This window comes from Piliocolobus tephrosceles, chromosome 8, assembly GCF_002776525.5.
Source record: "Piliocolobus tephrosceles isolate RC106 chromosome 8, ASM277652v3, whole genome shotgun sequence".
NCBI classification, from domain to species: domain Eukaryota; kingdom Metazoa; phylum Chordata; class Mammalia; order Primates; family Cercopithecidae; genus Piliocolobus; species Piliocolobus tephrosceles.
In genome coordinates, this window is record NC_045441.1 from 121,446,947 (window position 1) to 121,467,143 (window position 20,197).

At 43.6% G+C, this 20,197-nt stretch overlaps 1 protein-coding gene and 1 long non-coding RNA gene across 3 annotated transcripts in view; one reads left to right on the forward strand and one right to left on the reverse strand.

Moving 5' to 3' along the window:
- The window catches only part of PLXNA4 (plexin A4), a 449,834-nt gene that overhangs the window by 128,905 nt on the left and 300,732 nt on the right, over positions 1-20,197 (reverse strand). The window lies entirely within an intron of this gene.
- LOC111539841 lies at positions 3,423-6,874 on the forward strand. The gene is made up of 3 exons (XR_002730811.1): positions 3,423-3,464; positions 3,945-4,153; positions 6,660-6,874. It is a non-coding gene; the product is annotated as an uncharacterized LOC111539841 (long non-coding RNA).

Consider the following 20,197-nt stretch of genomic DNA (forward strand, 5'->3'; position numbering starts at 1 on the left):
GGCTCTCTATCATCTGGGGCCTGGCAGGATTCTAGACAGTCGCTCAGTGTGTTGGTGCAATGTCACTCCGGCCCAACCCAGCAGGGGCTGGTATGTCTGACTTCATGAGACTTTACCGATTATGGAATTGTTTCACTGGCTCCAGGGGCTGCAGACTTCAGGGCTGGCCACATCCTGAGGCAACCGCTGCCTGTAGCTTGGTAGGGAATCCACATCCTGTCTTGGGGCCAAGGATATGGTCTGGGGACACAGAGCAGCAGAAGCCCACAGGTGGGCCAATTCTTCAGGACAACCTGAACTTCACGGGGCTCCCAGGCTGTTAGAACTGAGTGGGCTGTTAGTTCTGACACAAAGACCCTGTCAGATGCTCAGCCGTGGCCCTGTAGATTTGAAGGGAAGTTCATGGGCTTCCTAGGACCATGTTTTCCGAGGGATCTTTCCAGCTATGCTGAAGAATCAGTCTGACCTTGCAGACTGTCTATAGATGGAGGAATTGGAAGGGTCCATCTCAGTTTTCTGTGCCATTCACCCTGGTCCTGCCAAGGGAGAATGCAGCAAAACCATTGACATGCTAAGGCATCTTTGGCTAGCATGGGCCTTAATAAAGCCAGCTCTCCGAGGTGGAGGGTGTAGCTGGAAAGGGGTCATTGAAGGCAGAAAAGTTGGAGAGAAAGCTCCACCCCATAGTGTCCATCTACTCTCTACAAGAGCCCTGGCCTGGAAGGCCACCCTGGTCTGCCCTCATGTCGGGTCACTGAGACTCAGCAAAGCCTAGAGAGGGCCTCCCCACCCCTGGTACTTCTCTGGCCAATGCTTCTTCAAGGAGTGAAGGGAATCTGAAAACAGTGCAGACCAAATAGCTGCTGCGTCGATGAAAGGCGGGCTGGGGTCTGAGCAAAGGGTGGCATTGGTAACACCACAGGGTATGAAAGGTTAACTTTGCATGCCTCGGCACTCCATTCGATTTTTCCTTTTCTTCCTCCTGCTTTCGTTCTTTATCAAAAATTGCCTAGTGGGCTCTCTCTCACTCATACTTCAGCATGAATGGGCTGGCGTCAGGCCATTCCTGGCAGTGGCTGCTGCAGGCTTGTTTTTGGGAGCAGAGTCAAGGAGCAGAAGTGAAAGACCTGTATTACCAATGACTCCAGGAACAGGGGACCCTGCCTGACCACAGCCCCTGCCTTTAGGGCTGGCCTTTTTTCCTTTCTCTCCACCCTCCTCCTTCCTGTCCCCTGTGATCAGTGTCCCTGTGATACGCATGTGCACGATTCTGTAGGAGCTATGCTTAGACCTTTTGTGATGCTTGGAGAAACCACCCACACCAATTCAGACCCCAGATCCAAGAAAACACCTGGGAAGCAGACAAAAATAACTATGAAAGCAAAGGTTGGCTGCACTAACCTAATTATACGACCAAAGAATCCCAGAGTTGGGTGAAAACTTAGTTGCCTAATCCAAACTCTTATTGAATATAACCACTCAATGCAGACATTTATGCTATGTGTTTGCCAGTTACACCCAATTTGAAGAAAAATAATAAGAATAATATCATTAAATACAATCAGACATGACTTATTAAAGGGTTTGATACAACATTAAACTGTGTTTATTGGTACTGTTGTCCTAATTTATTGCTTGTGTGTCATGGTAATTACAAAAACAAAGAGCTGGGAGCATTCTTTACATCTCCTAGAGACTTCACTTCCAAAGAGGTCCCTTGTCCACCCTAGCAGACAGTATTGAGCCACTTCAGGGTTTAGAGTTCTTAGGGAACCCTAAATGAATGGCACAGAAAGCTCAGATGGACCCTCCATCTACAGAGAGTCTGCAGGGTCAGACTTATTTCTCAGTACAGCTGGGAAGATCACTCAGAGATCACGGCTTAGAAAACCAGCCCATCTAGCTGGATGTGGTGGCACGTACCTGTAATCCCAGCTACTTGGGAGGCTGAGGCAGGATAATCACTTGAACCCAGGAGACAGAGGTTGCAGTGAGCCAAGATCGTGCCACTGCACTCCAGCCTGGGCAACAAGAGCAAAACTCCAAGTCAAACAAAAAGAAAAAAAGAAAAGCAAAAGAAAACCAGCCCATGGTATTCCCTTCAAACCTCCAGGGCTTGGCACCTGTGGGATAAGGTGTGCATTCCCAAGGCCCTCCAGCCAGACTGGACTCACTGAAGCCTTTGTGCATCTTGGTTCTTCTATAGTGAGGGGTGGTCCATCCACTACCCACCAAATGAGACCTGTGCACAGATGTTTATAGCAATGTTATTCATAATTGAGAACACTTGGAAGTGAACAAGACACCCTTCAGTAGGTGAATGGATAAATAAATGGTGTGGTACATCCAAACAATGGAATATTATTCAGCTCTAAGAAGAAATGAGCTATCAAGCCATGAGGAGATATGGAGGAATCTAAAATGCATATTATTAAATGAAAGAAGCCAATCTGGAAAGCCTACATTATGTGATTCCAACTATATGATCTGGAAAAGGCAAAAACTATGGAGATAGTAGAAAGGTCTGTGGTTCAATGAGATATAATCTCACACCTGTCAGAAAGGCTATTATTAAAAAGACAAAAAATAACAGATGGTGAGGTTGCGGAGAAGGGACACTGATACACTATTGGTGGGAGTATAAATTAGTTCAGTCCCTGTGGAAAACAGTTTGGAGATTTCTCAAAGAACTTAAAACAGAACTACCATTCAACCTGGCAATCCCATTACTAGGTATCAACCCAAAGGAAAATAAATTGTTCTACCAAAAAGACCTGCACTCGTATGTTTATTGAAATACTACTCACAATAGCAAAGACATGGAATCAACATGGATGCCCATCAACAGAAGACTGGATAAAGAAAATGGGGTATACAGATACCATGGAGTACTATGTATCCATAACAAAGAATGAGATCATGCTTTTTACAGCAACATGGATGCAACTGGAGGCCATTATCCTAAGCAAATTAACGCAGGAACAGAGAACCAAATACTGCATGTTCTCACTAATAGGTGAGAACAAAACAGTGAGTACACATGTGAGCATAAAGATAAAGATGGGAACAACAGACACTAGGGACTACTAGAGTGGGGAGGATGAAAAGGGGCTGAAGGTTGAAAAACTACCTATCTGGTACTATGCTCACTACCTGGGAGATGGGATCATTTGTACACCAAACTTCAGCCACATGCGATTTACCATGCAATAAACCTGCACATGTATGTGTTGAACCTAAAATAAAAGTTAAAAAAGAAAATCAGTGGTTTTCAGGGGTTGGACAGGGTTGGGGGAGTGGAGAGGGATGAATGGGCAGAGCACAGAGGATTTTTAGGGCAGTGAAACCACTCCGTATGACATCATAATGGTGGATACCTTTATTTGTCCAAACCCATAGAATGTACAACCCCAGAGTAAGCCCTACCGAAAACTGTGGACTCTGGGTGATAATGATATGCCAACGTGGGTTCATTGATTGTAACAAAGGGATCACCCGGTTGGGGATGTTGATTGTGGGGAGACAGTGGGAGGAGGTAGGGGGTCTATAGGACCTCTTTCTGCTCAAATTTGCTGTGAACCTAAAACTGCTGTAAAAAAAATTGTCTATTCAAAAATAGTAAGTTAGAAAACAGGCAGTATACTACTCTTTTATCATTCCCTTAATGAATACACCAATGTGTATTCATTAAGGGAATGATTCAAATGTCTTTCCTTGCTCTCATACAGCCAATCTGACATGCCCAGGGGACGTGGAAGAAGGGGAAGGAGCAGAACTGCCACCAGTACAGGGGCCACTGCAAAAGCTGAGGGACCCAATGTGGACAGCCAGAGTTGGCGGAGGATGCAGAGCCCTGTGGCTGTGATGCCTGCGGTGGGCTGGAACAGAAAAAGGTTGCTCAGTCAAATTTGGCAATGGACGCAAACTCACTTTCTCTCTCCTAGCTCTGCTTTTCCTGCAGGGACTGAGCAAGAGCAGTGTGTGCACATGTGGGAGTGCCAGCAGCCCCAGTGCAATCCAGATGTGCCCAGGTCCATCTGTGTGTGAATATGCAGACACACTCACACTCTTTATCACTTAGTGTCTGCCACTGCCGGTGTCACCAGTTCTCTGCCTGATGAATGACACTGGGCTGGACACACCACACCCCAGGGTATTTACACTGTGCACAGCAAAGCCCACCAGGGGCTGTTAATAAACATCCCCAGCATAACCTCCAGGCACTGAATGAAGGGAGTGGGTCAGATGGGCACAGCCCTTGAGGACCCGGGCAGCTGCTGGCCAGTCTCAAGCAGTGCACCAAAAGAAACAGTTTCAGATGGTGGCTTTGAGCACATCCTCTGAGTAGCAGCCACTCTGCCCTAGCGCACAAGACATGGCTAGATTTCAGCCCCTACTCAGCCCCTTAGTGAGGAGTCCTTGTGCAGTGAGCAACCTGCACAACAGTATACTGTGGCTCTGTGAGCATCTGCACACACAGTCCCAGGGAAATGAGTGTATCTCAGAGATCCAGGAGACCCAAAACCAATCTCAGCTCTGCCTTACTTCACCAGCAGAGGTTGACCAAATAGATCAACCTCTCAGGGCTGCTATTTTCCCATCTGTAAAATGAGAGGCTCCTTCCTGCTCTAACAATCCAAGATATATGGGAAATTGGGAGTACATTTCCCTTCCTTTCTCTGGCTTGCCCCCCTTTCCCTTCTTGAACTTGACCCAGCCCTTCCAGACCAGGCTAAAACTGAAAATCAATTTTAATTATAAAAATCCGTTTACTGTATCAATAAATCATTCTGGCCCGGCTTGGTGGTGGGGAGAAGGTTACACCTGGAACCAAGCTCATAAGTCACTCTCTCCCTCCGCCTTGATGCTCAGGGGCTGCCACCCCTCTGCTCCCTGCTCCAATATTCATCTCCGTCATTAGGCTGTGGGTTATTAATGATGTCCTGGGCTGATGGATTGGAGGCCAGATGCTCTGAAACACATTTTGCTGGTTGTAACTTGATTTTCAGTGGACCCTTTGACAGCAAACCTTGATGGGCTTTTTCCCCTTTCCATGGAGGGGGTAAAGAGGGGAATGGGACTGTCCTTCAAGGTGGCCCCATGGCTGCAGGTAGGAAAGAGCTGGTGGCACAGACAAATGGGGTAAGCCTGCCTCTCCCAGCCCACTTACTAGGAAACAGCACAGTGTTATGTACATGTCGGGTTCCCATGACAATGAGAATTTTAAATTAATTAACTGATCAATTAATATTGTTGTTAAGGTTATTCCTTATGTGCACTGAGAGAGGCACCATCTGCTTCAGATGGCATTTCGGGGGAAGGGAGAGCTCCTCTGCTGGCTTGAGTTCAGTGGGGAGGCTGGGGAGGAAGGCGGAGATGCTGGGTCTAAGGGGTCAAAGCATCAGCAGACTGCCAGACCCTAGAGACCACTTGTCACTCACGACTCCCTGAGGTCGGTGGTTCAAGTTCACACAATTCTGCATAACACCACAACCCAAGGTTTGGATACAGCTGGGGGTGGGAAGCCACAAATACTGGGTGGCTAAGTGGAATCAATTTCTTTTATTAGTGCAGTTGAAGCTCCACTTCCTTACGGCATGTGACCCCTCGTAAGCTTCCAGTGCTTTCTGTTAAGTCTGGACCCCTGAGCCTTACATTCAGGCAGCCTGCACAGGACCACTGAGGAAAACACAAGTCCAGATGAGAGTGGGAGGCTGAGCTTCTCCCCTGGGTACCCACAACTTTCCTGTTCTTCCTCATATCCATGTTCGCAGAGATGCAAAACGGGAACACTTCTGTGGAAAGCAACCTGGTGTGGCTGGCCCACCACCAGTGGGGTAGGGACTGCAGGACTGGCCATGCCAAATGTGTTCTGGCCATCCCATCCACACACACCACCACCCTGCACAGGCTTACCAGGAGGCAAGCGTCTACAACAGCACTTCTACCCTGCAAACCAGCAGCCCCATGGCACCCCATCAGAGCAGGCTGGGGCAGCAGCCTACCATTTACTAGAGACACGTCTGGGCTGAGTTACGAGTGTCTCCAAGTCTCAGATTCTTCACTGTAAAGTAGGGGTAAGAAACCCCACCTGGGTTGTTCTAAGAACTTGTCACACACTAGTTCTGGTTTGGAAGCCTTTACCCATAGCTAGAAGATGGAGTGGAGCTGACACTTAAAACCTAGCAAATTGTCCATTGTGTGCATTGATTTTGTGGGAGAGAAAATTAAAAGTAACACCCCAGACAAGATTTTAGGATTGTTTATGGGGCACTGGACTCAAAACCAAAAGGCCTGGATTTGAGAGCTGACTGCCACATATCGGCTGGGTGATTTTTGAGAAGTAATTTAACCTTTCTCATCTGTCATATGAGATAATGGTGCCAACTGCAAGGAGTTGCTGGGTAGGTTCAATGAGAGATTGTGTGGAAAATCGCTTGGGAAATAGCAAGTACTAAACAGATCCATGGCATCATTTCATTTGCTACCACTGTACCATTAGCAAAGATAATTTAGAGTTCGCCCGTCTCAAGCTTTCTAGGGTGCATAAATGATAGTAACTATTAACTTCTTGATTCAGTTCTTTCACTGCTTTCCATTAGGGCACCAAAAGAGAAATCATTTTTCCTTTTTTGTTCATCCACTCGTCATTATTTCAGATATCCTGCTGCACTCAGATACAAGACTGAAGAAGCAAGAACATTATAAAAAAGAAAGAATGAAAAGAAAGAAGAAAAGCAACTGAGCCCAGAGATGGATCCCAAAGCTGAAGAATTGGTTTAATTACATTGAAAGCTCTGGTGCGTGTGGTAATTGTTATGAAGGAATCCATATCCCATCAGAACCCTCTCCCCTGGAGTTTGCTCCATATTCTCTGCAGCAGGTACTAAAATTGCTTTTATCTTTAGGGAGATGCAGCCCGCAGGGCCCAGAAACTATTGTGGGGTCAACTGTCTGGTGTGGGGCTTGGGGATTAGTACCTAATAATTCAGTCCAAATCTGGCTTTGACCTTGAATTTCCCCAACTTACACCTAACTCATTTTTTTTCTGCAAATGAGGCCTCATATGCCCTGGTTTGCAAAAGTAGGCAGCGCTTGCTTTTGTGGCCACCTCTGCTATACACACGGGGAGCAGGATTTATAACACCACCTAAACCACAGGCCATGCTGGGCTCCTAATGCCCTGAGCTACCCCACCTGCTCTTTAGGCTTCATTTGGCTCTGGGAAATATTGTCTGTCCTCCCTGTTTTTTTTTTGTTGTTGTTGTTGTTGTTGTTTGTTTATTTGTTTGTTTAGACGGAGTCTCACTGTGTCACTCAGCCTGGAGTGCAGTGGCGCAGTCTCGGCTCACTGCAACCTCCACCTCCTGGGCTCAACTGATCCTCCCGCCTTAGCCTCCCAAGTAGTTGGGATTATAGGCACCACCTGCCATCACACCCAGCTAATTTTTGTATTTTTAGTAGAGCTGGGGTTTCACCATGTTGGCCAGGCTGGTTTCAGATTGCTGACCTCAAGTGATCTGCCTCAGCCTCCCAAAGGGCTGGGACTATAGGCGTGACTCACTGAGCCCAGCCCTGTCTGTCCCTTTTAATGCTAATAGAGAAACTTGATCCCAGAAGTAGATAAAATCAGCTTTTAAACAAGGACAAATGCAACAAGCAATGGCAGGCCACAGGAAGCAGTTAGGTACAGTGAGTGGGAAGAGCGCTGAAGAGACCTGGGTTTGAGTCCCAACCACAACATGTACCAGGTTCATAACTTTGAGAAATTCTGGGTGTTGAGTTTGAATTGTGCTTTGGGGTCAGCTGGGTCCTGCCTGATTGTCCAGGTTTCAAAAGCGTTCTAAAGCATCTAGATTGAAACAAGTTGTTTCCACACTTTTAAAAACACTATTTTGCTTACCAATTATCAAGCATTTGCTGGGTGTCTATCCCAGGCTAAGTACTGTGCTATATTGGTCAGGTCAGGCAATGCAGCACCTTAAAAGTTGAAGAGAAGCCTTTGGAACCATTATTCATTTATTCAATTGAATGGTCAATTGGCATCATGAATCGAACAATTAGGAATTGGGTAGCAATACGCAGGGTGAGCATGGGAAGGATCAGGTGGCAGGAGAACAGCAAGAAAATAGGATTGGGGTCATTTTCGGTCCTGGGCAAAGAATTGACCCAGGACTCAGGCAGACAAGATCAGTGGGGTCCTTCCTAGGTATTTATGAATCTCTGAATCTCAAACTGAATACTCTGTGTAGCAGAAGCGAGTGTATACAGACCCTAGCAGATATACATGTGAACCTGGGTAGTCCCTGAAGAATAGGACAGGGCTCAGCTGCAGGTACTGTGCACTACGACCCTACCAGCCACACACGTGGGTACTAACATTCTGGGCAGTTATCTAGAAGCCAGCAGCCAGTGCAGGATTGGGGTCCTAAAGGGCCTGGGGAATCCACAGACCACATGATCACACCCTTAATGCTGAAGAGCAGGGGCAATGGAGGTGCACACAGGTCCTAACTACTATGAAAAGGGATGGGTGGGAATAAGAAAAAGTTATTAGAAAAGAGGAGTTCTAAAATGGCTCAGAATCAAGAAAAAGTTGACTCAGTATCAATGTGTGGCTCAGCAGACATCAAATCCCATGATAAAGCCTTGTTTCCCTATGTTCACTGGGCTGGAACCCAAACGAAATTCAGCTCTAGGGAAAAGGAGAAGGTTTGGGATAACTGTGTGTGTGTGTGTATATGTGTGGTGTATGTGTCTGTGTGTTTGGGTGTGTGGGGGGGGAGGGTGAGGAGCTGAACTTTAAAAATCCATCACAATCAATTATCACAACTATGTCCATTTTTCCAGCCTGCCAGCCAGAGTCAAAGACTGTGTCCATTTGAAATCCCCAACCTTTTAAAACATAATTGTGAAGTTGAAAGTTCCTAGTGTCTTTTGATTAAACATTGTGCTAGGTAATGACTGTTTTACTTCTTATTCTTTTTCACCCCCTTCAAATTACTGATTGTTGTCTGACATTAGGGCCCCATTTGCTCTTACAAGCCTACGAAACTCTTAATGAATTGAAGCTCATCAAATGTTTGGCAACTATAGCAGTCTTAAGATTCTTTTCCTTTTAATCTATCTCTCTGTGAAATGTCTCATTTTTTCCACATACTCACTTGGATTCAGATAGCTGCACTTCAGGAATTAGATTTTGAGTCTTAGCTTATCTGAAGTATCAGGGAGTCAGCTGCCCACAGAGGTGCAAAAGCTTGAGAACTTGGGTGGTTTCTCCAACCAGCAACATGCTTACTGGCCTTCTGTGTAAGCATCGACCTGGCTGCACCAAGTGATTTCTACTTTCCATCCAAGGATGCCTTGAGAGCTTTAATACATTTGAAAAGACATTTCTAGGGTACAGTCTGGTCATCAAACAGAACTACTTCCATTTTGGAATAAAATGACTGGGCTTCAAAGGGATTATTCTTGTGTATGGGCCATGCTACTTGCTAGGGAGTTGTGAGCTAATGGAGCTAATAATGCCATCCCCATCTAGCAGCAGACCATCTACAGAGGTTCCAGTTGAGACCTTCAGCTCTGTGAAGGGTGGGAATTCATGAAACCGTCGCAAGGCTTGGGGTCTGATGAATACATAACCACCCAAGTAAGGAGCATCCAGGAGCAAATTCACACTATCTCTTGCCTCTTAAGTGAGGAAAAATAATCAGGTAACCAGGAAACCCTGAGCAAATCTCAGTCATCAGTTCACCTTGGGAAGTGGGATTGTTATGCGCGTGTTTATGTTCAGGTGTGTCTGTAGGAGGAGCCTGATGAGGATGAAGAATAAAAAGCATAGCCCAAGGGGAACACTTTTCTCTCTGGTCAACAACCACTTCCCAGCCTTGGACAACCAACCACACAGTCTTAAAACCAGGTGTCCTTGGACACATGTGAATGGGGAAAGGGGTGTGCCCAGCTCACAGAGCCCTCAGCCCTAGAGCAGCTCTGACCTTAACTTAGTACATCTTCCAGCTTATCATGAATCTAGACACACATGCCCCAAATAATCATGGTAGAGGCTTTCTAGGGTGATCTACTGCTGTTAAGCTACATGGCGGAGCTGGGAACCACATGGCAATCCTTGGAGACATCATGCCTTCATCTCATGGTATTTAGATTCTCTGTCAGCTCAAAACTTAGAGCTCTGCCATTGGCTTATTATATGATATGGAATCTCGGCCCTTCAATCTTCGGAATGCAGGGAAATTGTTTTTTATATGTATTTGGAAAATGAGCGTACTATGTAGAACAAATAACACCTCAAACCAAATGAAGGCTGTTGCAAGTCCTCACCGTAATAAAGCAAAGGAAAGAACCCGTGGGTCTGGGAGCTGAATTCTGGCTTCCTTGCTCCTGCCTACTTCTCAGCAGCAGGACCTTGGCCATCAAGAGTTAACTCCATCTGACTCTAATGCACGCACTGCCACCCAGAACAATAAGCCAGGCAATGGAGAATCCTGCCAGGATCAGTATTGATTGGCTTGCTTGATTAGTTGGTTAATTGAATATCACTGCTTTCTAATATAATTAAAACAAGATAAATACTGAGGCTTTGTCCCGTAAGCAAGTGCCATTAGTGATCATGATGCACACCGTGATTAAAAATGCAATAGACTGGGAGGGTTATTTATGAACTTGCCAGCCTCTAGTGCCACTCCATGGTTTGCAGGGCCTTGAGATACAACGTGGCTGGCACAGAACTCCCTGTCCTGTCATGACTGCGCTTGTCTCTTAAGAAAGTAATTTATTACACAGGGGAATGCATGCAGGTAAAACTACTTTAGGCTTGCCCCTAGCTTCTTTGCTTTAAAGTATCAGAGCGTGAAACTACAGCACCATGGAAATACCATGCATGACAGTTTCCTCTTTGCCTCACTTTCATCAATCCCAAATATAAGACTGGCTCCCTGCCCACTCTGTGCAATTCTTTATTTTACCCTCATCCAGTTTCATCATGAGTTTGAAATTTTGTTTGGATCACTGATCTGCTCATGAAACACTTATGAAAAATTACCTGAAGCAAGGCTAGTTGGAGTGTGGCTGGTGGGAGGGGCATGGGTCTTATTTACATAGGAGCACAGGGGATCACCCCACAGGCTGCTAAGAGAGAAAGCTATATGCTTCATGTGAACAGCGTAGGTGCCTATGGACTGATCTACTCCCACATGACATCTCAGACTGCTGGTGCCTCCAGGAGGAGGAAAGCTGCCAGGCTTCCTGGATGACAGATCCCAGCCCTCTTTTCTTGGATAGCATCTGTTGCTTCCTCAGTTGACCAAGGAATGTTTGTGGCATGTCAACTGCTGACCTTCCTGGTGAATGTGTGGTGTGGGGAAGGAGTATCATGTCACCTTTCCTGAGTCCCACTTACTGATGCCTCGGCTGTCCCTGCTTCTAGCAAGGGGACAGGGTAGGACTTCATTTAGGGCTGGTGAGAGTCTCAGTTGGCAAAGCACTTGGGTTACCTCCAAAAGGTGGGGGGGGGGGGGCGCTACATAAAAACAAAGTATTATTATTCTATTAGCTTGTGGTCTTAATATTTGGAATGTGTCCACATGACACTGGACACATGTGTCCTCCCCCACCTCTGGTTCTCCACATTGGGTCCCTCAACCTTTGCAGCTGCCCCAGTATTGGTGGCAGCTCTCTCCTTCCTATTCTTCCATGCCCCCTGGGCATGTCAGATTTGGCGGTATGAGAGCAATGAAGGACATTTGAATGTAGGTGTACTCATGAAAGGAATGATAAAAGAGTAGTATACTGCCTGTTTTCTAACTTAAACTATTTTTGAATAGACTTTTAGAGCAGTTTTAGGTTCACAGCAAATTTGAGCAGAAAGAGGTCCTATAGACCCCCTGCCTCTCCCCACCATCCCCCCTCCCACCACAGTGTTCCCCACAGCTCCACCAGACTGGGGAGCAAACATTACAGACCAGATGAGAGTGAAAGGACGCTGCTCATGATGCCTACAGTGGCACGGGACACCGCATCAGCTCTCTTCAGAACTGGGTAGTGTTTTGATTACAGGTTAGGCATGTCTGAAATGGCCAGCAGGATCTGAAGGTGCAGATGCAATCTTATTGTAGAAATAACAAAAAGCTGACCCAGTGGTGGGACTCTAACACATTGATTTTTTTTTCTGCCAAAAAAAGACTTTTTTTTCCTGCCAACTGTTGCCCTTCCAAAAACATATCCCTCTGCAGGTTTTATTTTATTTTTATCTTTTTCTGGGAATGTGGCTTCATTTTGTTGTCCTTTTCCCTGAGTGGCTGCCAGGTTTGGATGAACAGGAACACGCTGCTGGGATGTCTGATATTGCTATTGCTAGAGAGAAGAGAAAGGAATGAGGCAAACAGGAAGTCCTGCAGAGGGGAGAGGGAGCTGTCCCTAGTACATTATGGAAAGTCAGTGCTGAGGCCCCTACTTTTAATGGGAAATCACAAAGAAACGTGCTTGAGGGGTTTACAAGAATAATAAAAAACACCAGCACGCTCAGAATCCATTCGGTTCACCCTCAGGTTTCTAAGAACTAAACTCATCGTCCTAAATACTTACTTGGAGAGAAACCACTATATGTAAAGAGACATGTATATATGAAGAAACAAGGACATAGCTCTACCTACAGTTTTATTTTTATTTTGCCATAAAATAAATGCTTATTAATTTCCATACCACATATGGAAAGAGCTGCCAGATGTGAATTTCTTTTAGCAACAATTTCTGTGCCTGTGACTCCTTAAGTTATATGTACCACGGGAACAGTTTCCAAATAAGAACCCAGAGAGAGGGAGAAATTCACAGATAACAGTTTAAAAAGTCTGGAAATTATAGACTGATTGAGGTCAGCAAGAAGCAAGTTATTCAATATATCCCCTGAGGGCTGGAGCCAGACTTTCCCCCATGATTCCAAAATTACTTCGCAGTTTCATTAGGGTGAAAGGCAGTGCAGCTTCATAAGTTCAGAAAGTAAAGGTGGTTCCTTAAAATTTAGATGGACTTGCCAACCACTTAGAATGCATTTTGACATTCTGTCCCTGCTCATCAAAGAAACTGCTCAAATTTGTGGGATAGAGGAATGAGAGCAAGAAGTATTTTAATTGCAATATTTTATGCTGTATATATGTCAATATCTCTATGAAAATTCAGGAAATCAGTACAGCTAATAAACCTGATGTACTCGCAGAATCATTTACAATGTGGAGGAGCTGTCCTCAAGTTCTGGTGCTGAAATACAGAACCAAAGAATTTTATCATTTAAAGTGCCTACACAGTATGAATGAATGTTTTCTCCTGGCTCTGAGTAGAGTTGCTGCTCAACCATCTATGACCAATATAAAGCTGAACGAGTACTTGTTCCATCACTAGAGAATTATAGAAAAATGTTTTTTGAAACTTTTCAATGCAGTGGAGATGAGTAGTACTCACTTATATCTGGTTCTTATTTTTTTCTGAGACACATAGAAATGGAGCTTCCTTACCCCCTTGCAGTTATGTGAGGCCATATGACTATCTAGTGTAATGTAAGTATAAGTGAAACGTATAACTGCTGCACCAAAAGACTGAAGTCACTGTGTGACCAGTCAGCTCTTTTCCCCCAACAGCAACAATAATATTGACTATGTTGGAGACAGCAAAGCCACAAGAGGGAATTAGCCTAAATTCCTAAGTGCCCACCTGGAAAGGATCCTCCTTGGAAGATCTGTCAGATCCATAGTAAACTTTGAATGAAAGAGAAATAAAATGTTATGTGTTAAAGTTCCCGAATTTTGGAAGCTTATCCTAATCTATCCTATCTCATCTTAATATACTAAGTTATTCATCTGGATGTCTAAAAAACATGACCATCACAATAAAACCTTACACTGCTATCAAAGACATCAAATAAATAGATAGGGAAACCAGGAAGTCTAGTCACTTAGGAAAAAACAAAACAAAACAAAACAAGAAACATACCTGACAATGTCCCCTCCCTCCACCCCAGAGGTGACTGGTACAAAGCTTTATTTGGGAAAGCTACGAAGGAAACATTTCCAGAGGCTGAGGCACCTCTTTGGTATAGAAGTCCATTTCTCCACTGCCTCTTAAATGATCAAAGAATCCATGTTGAATTTCTGATAATCAGAGTTCTAAGTATAGAGAAGCCAAGGTCAACATCACTGTCATGAAATGATGGAGGTAACTATCAAGTAGACATCAAAGAGGATGACAATTCAACAGAGACCATGGGATGTGGTCAACAGGAGGTCACAGGCTACCTTTTCAAGAGTAGCTTCATTGGAAAAACCAGATTACAGAGGGTTGGGGAAAGAGAGGTGGAAAAATGAAAGTAGAAACTCTAAACTACAGACTCAAATTATGTAGTGGTAAAGAAAAGAAACAAAGCTGTAGTTTAAAAGAGAAAAATAAAACTTGAGTTTCATTGAAAGTAGAGCTGAAAAAACAGACGATAAGAAGAAACACAAGATTTTGAAAATTTGGACAGAAAGTCCCATGTATGCTTGAAGGAATTAGGGATCAGAGCACAGGTGGAAGACACTTGTTACCAGGAGGGGAAACACATGAGGGTTTAGGTAGGTTTTTCTTCTGCATTTCTCACTTGAGTTAGTGCATCAACATACAACTAATTTCTAATGGCCAAGAACTCCAGGAATCTTTGCAAACACATTTTATGTCCTTCAGGCTTCCCTGCGTTCTGTTATCATCAATGCTATTTAACCTGATCAATATCTCTTAACCTATACTTTTGTCTCCATTTCTACAGCCTTAAATCATGACCTTAATTTTGATGGAACTATTCAAATCGTGGCTTTACAAGTACATTACAAACTTCTCAGTTTCTCATCTGTAAAATGGAAATAAAAACAATTAATTTTTATAAGCAGTGCTGTGAAGATTAAATTAAATAAGCCCCTGGCAGTGAATCACAAAAACTTCTTCCTTGGTCTCCCTAGCCCTGGATTTCCTAGTTTTTATTTACTATTTTGTCACCAGAATGATCTGTTTGATCTGCTTGACAATCAAGTCTTGCATAGTTTCATTCCTGCTTAAATCAAGTCAGTTGGTCTCTATTATTTAAAGAGTAAAATCCAGGGGTTCTTTCAGCATGATACTAGAATACAGGATGATACAATTGTTGCCCAACTCTTCAATCTTCACCAGTCTCTCATCTCAATTTATGTCCCAGCAACATTACACTTCTTATCGCTTCCCTTAAGACACCACAATGTTTCAAAGTTTCCTATGACTTTGTAATGCTGCTCCTTCTGCCTTAAATATCCTTATTCTCTCTGGTTTTCTCAGCAAAATCCTATTCATCCTTGAAACCCAGCTCATATTTTGCCTCCTTAAGAACCTTCTTCATCATTCATTCTCCATGTTACCTCTCCATAATGTATTCACTTCAGTTGTCACACTTAATTCATTATATTGTCATTTATGTCTTTACATGTCAGCTTTCAATAATCATGAATGCTTTGAAGGGCAGGCTGTATTTTATTTAACTCTGTAACTCTCTATCCTAAAGCCATATCTACTACCTAGTAGGTATTCATCAAATGTTTGACAAATGAATAATTGAACAAATGCATTTGCCTGTATGGAGCAATCATAAAATGGTCATGAAGATGATCCCTACATAGCCTTCATCTTCATGGAGCAGACGTCATCCACTCTGAGTGATGTCTGTTGTTTCTGGAATTGTTGAAAGTGGAAGCATTGTAACCTAACATTGGGGGAAAATATAATACACTAAGCTCACACTGGAAACTCTTTGTTTGGAACTGGAAGGCTTTAATTCATGCCTCATTGGTTTTGAACACACACACACACATACACCTCTCCTGTCACATTATAGGCTATTTCAACCTTGAGAATTGCAACCAGCCTTGCTGACTGACCTCAACTATGTACTGCTCAACTTTTCTTCTGACCCTGATTCTAGAATATAAGGTAAGCTATATTGATGAATAGCAAGATCCTCACTTAGTTATCTGCTGGGGTAGTATGCTGCATGGTAATTCAGCTTAGAGGCAAAGAGGAGAGGGGAGGTAGATCAGAGAAGCTGATGGTCACAGTGTTGACTGAGAACCTAGGACTCCCTAGATGAGTTTCCTCTCCAGAGCCACAACTTGCTATAAGACTTCAGCTTGTTTCTCCCTGTTTATAACTTGAGGAGAACTCTGTAACACCAGTTCTCATCTATCTACAGAAATAAAAAATGGAAAGAGACAACCTCCAGCTTTTAAAGTGCTGAAGGGGCTTTAAGCAGCAACTGAAGTCTGGAAGTCTCATTTGAGGAAATGAGAACTTATGCTCATGTAAAAACCTGGGTGAGAGTGTTTATAGGAGCTTTATTTAAAATTTGAACTAGAAACAGCTCAAATATCATTCAATTGGTGAATGGGTACACTGAGGTTCCCCCATGCCATAGAATACTGCTCAGCAATAACAAAGGGGCAACAACATGGATAAATGTTAAAAACACCGTGTTGAGTGAAAGAAGCCAATACAAAAGACTATGTATTGTGTAATTCCATTTCTAGGAATTTCTAGAAAAGGCAAAACTATGGTGACAATACAGGTCAGTGATTTCTAGGTGCTGGAGACAGGGAGAGAAGACTGACAGCAGAGAGGCATAAAAGAATTGTGTGGAGTGATGGCAATATTTATATCACAAGTGTAGTGGTAATTACACTAATATGTGTGTATATACATATATATTTCAAAATCAATAGGTCTTAGAATATAAGTAATTTTGGACTTACAAAAAAGTTGCACAAATAGTAGAAATAGCTTCTATATCCCCTTCTCCTAGCTTTTTCTAATGTTAAGAGCATATATAACCATGTCCTATGCTCAAAACCAGGACATTAACATTGGTAAAATACCATGACCTGAGCTCTAGGCCTTATTCTAATTTCACCAGTTCTATTTAATTTCTTATTCTTTTCCAGGGTCCCCCATTCCATTTAGTTGTTATAACTCCTTTGTAACCTCATCATCTCTCATTTCTACCAAGTTCTCAATCCTTCATCATCTGTATGACTTTGACACTTTTGATGAGTACTAGTTAGTAATTTTGTAAAATGTCTGTCAATTTGGGATTGTCTGAGGTTTTCACATGATTAGAATGAGTCATATATTTTTGGCAAGAATACCACAGAAGTGATATTGTGCTCTTCTCAGTGCATTTTTTTTTTAAGAGACAGAGTCTCACTATGTCACCCAGGCTGGTCTTGAACTCCTGGCCTCAACTAATCCTCCTACCTTAGCCTCCCAAAGTGTTGGGATTACAGGTGAGAGCCATAGCACCCAGCCTCAGTGCATCATATCAAATTGTCATGATGTCGTCAAGTCTTGTTACTGATGATATTAACTTTGATCACTTGGCTAAGATGGTTTCTGCCAGGTTTCTACACTATAAAGTAATTATTTTACCTTGTAGTTAATAAATATTCAGGGTCAATACTTTGAGACTATGCAAATATCCAGTTTCTCCTCAAATTGTTGCCCACAATTTTGCATCCAGTAGTGACTCTTCTCTATAATTATTATTGTAACATAATTAACATTTTTTTTCTTTTCTTTCACATTTTAAATCGATTTTGTCTTCTAATTGTTTAAAATCTTTTTATTTTGAAGCAGTTATAGAACTGCAGGAATTTTTAAAGATAGTACAGAGATGTTCCACGTACCCTACACCCAGCTTCCCCCAATGGTTATATTTTACAAAATCTTAGTACACTATCAAATCAAGAAATTGACATTTCTTTAAAATGTGGATATAGTTCTATGCCATTTTATTACACGTCTAGTTTCATGAAACCACCACCACAATCGACATCCAGAACTGGTCCATCACCACCATAAAACCAGACACTTAATATTGGTAATCAGATGCACATTATACCTCAGTAAAGCTGGCAAAAGACCAAAACCAAAAACCACCCAAACACTGCCAGGATCATATTATACTAAGCACTCTATAACTATCAGCTCTCATACTGTTGCTGTTTTACCACAGAGATAGGCCAGTCCCAGAAACAAACAAAGGGGCAAGGGACCTCTTCTTTTGCATGCCTCCCTGATTGCTGTTATTCTGGATGGATTAGATGGAAATGAGTCCCCAGCACCTGAGTCTAGCATTTCTCTAGCTCTATTGGATTGACCCCAGGGCTGTCACCCCCATGCATGTGACATGTGACTCTCATGCATGTCGGCATGGGCTTTCTTTTGCTCCCATTTTCCCTCTCTGCAACTATATTTTGTTACTTGCATATACCAAGTGCATCTTGCCTCCAAGTCTTTTCTGTTGCTGTTCCCTCTGTCTAGAGTGTTCTCCTTGAAGACATGTAGTGGCCAGCTCTCATGTCATTTATTCAGAAAGAGCTTCCTGGGCCACCTAGTCTGAACTGGCCCCTCCCTGCAACCCTTAGTCCCAGTTTCTCTCTGTCATGTGACTCTGTGTTATTCCATTACAGCACTTATTGCTGGAAGAAGCTGTCTTGGTTATTTATTCTCTGCTGTGTTTATTGTCTATCCCTGGTCCCCTCCAGAATGTAAGCTACATAAATGCATGAGCATAGCCTGTTTGGTCCACTGCTGCCTCTCCACTCTGTCAAAGGAATATGAGTGGGGACGTTCTAAAACTGTTCACACCCCCAGAAGAGTTTTCCTGCCACCTTCCTTCTCATTCTCTCTCCTCTTTTCTTCTCTTTCGGCTCTCTGTCTGCTCCTGCTTCTAACACACACCCATTGAGATGGAAAATAAAGGACAGAATATCATTAGTGGAATCACAAGCAAACCCAGCGACTTCCTCCTACTCCCAGCCTTTTCTGCAATGACCCCCTCCTTCCCCACCCTTTCCCTTGGCGCCCTGCCTGTTGTTGATGGGTGCCTCCAGGAGGAGTGCCCACAAAGCAGGACTCTCCCTGAGTCATTCCTAAGCAGCTTATTCACGAACTGCATTTAAGCTAATAGAAAAGGTCTCCCTGGAAATCTTCAGGCTTCTTGCTGTTCCCACTCTTCCCCTTTGCCCTGCTGCAATCTGGTTAGCCCTGTTATTATTATTTCTGCGGAATGGCATATATCCATGCCATTAACTCTACATATTTCTAGGGGAAAAAGAATGGAGAGGAAGAAAAGACTGATTATTTATCAAAGAAAAGACATTTTTTCCTCTCTCTAGACAGCCAGGTAGATTTTCTGAACTCATTTCTGCCCTGGAAACGGGGCTCCTGTTTCTTCAATGAGTCCTCTGTGTTGGGGGTGGGCTCTGTGTTTATGGCCAGTGGGTAATAGCATTTTCTGATTTATGAATTGGCATCTGAGGGAGCTGCTGAGCCCCTAGATGGATTCATCATGGGAAGAACAGCCATATAAATACTCCTGTCACATAAAATTATTGTTCTCATTTTGGTTTTTAAAGAATTTTCTTTTGTAAGATGGTGGGATTGAGAAGATATTAGTGAGGAAGCAGGAGAGGAAGGAGTCACTTGGCCCCTTTTTCCTAGAAGGCAAACATTTCTGTCTGGATATTCTCCAGAAACACTGGGTTGCTTAGAAGTCAATTACTAGAATGGTTTATTTATTCAGGGAATCCTTGGCACTGCTTAAGTGGGGGAAGTTGGATCTCAGGAGTTTGACCCAGGCTCCAACTGGAAATTTTTTTTTTTAACTGGTGAAGAAAAGGTCATTTCATGTAAGTTCCTCCCATCTTCCCTAAATCAGTGTGAAGATTCATTTAAATGCACCAGATGCTTATGAGTATCGGCACGGCACCAACCACCATGCAGGTCCCGTGAGGGCTGCAAGCCAATTATAAGCCCTGGTGTCTGCCCTGCAGGAGAGTGCAGCCTAGAGGATGAGTGTGAGGATGACTCAGTATAGGACACAGGCTTTGAATCACACATAGGATTTCCCCGGGGAGATGAGTCCCATGGTGTCCTGAACAGATGGCAGGATGAAAGCAGAGGCTCAGGAGGGAGGACACACACCATGTGGCTGCCCAGAAAATGAGAAACTGTTGGCAGTTTATGCTTTGTGTTTCAGACTCTTCTCTCCAATAAACCTGTAACCTCTCTTAGGACAAGGACTTTGCCATAGACTTGTTTGTTTCCTACCCCTTTTCTTCCCTGACCTTGAGGCTTAATA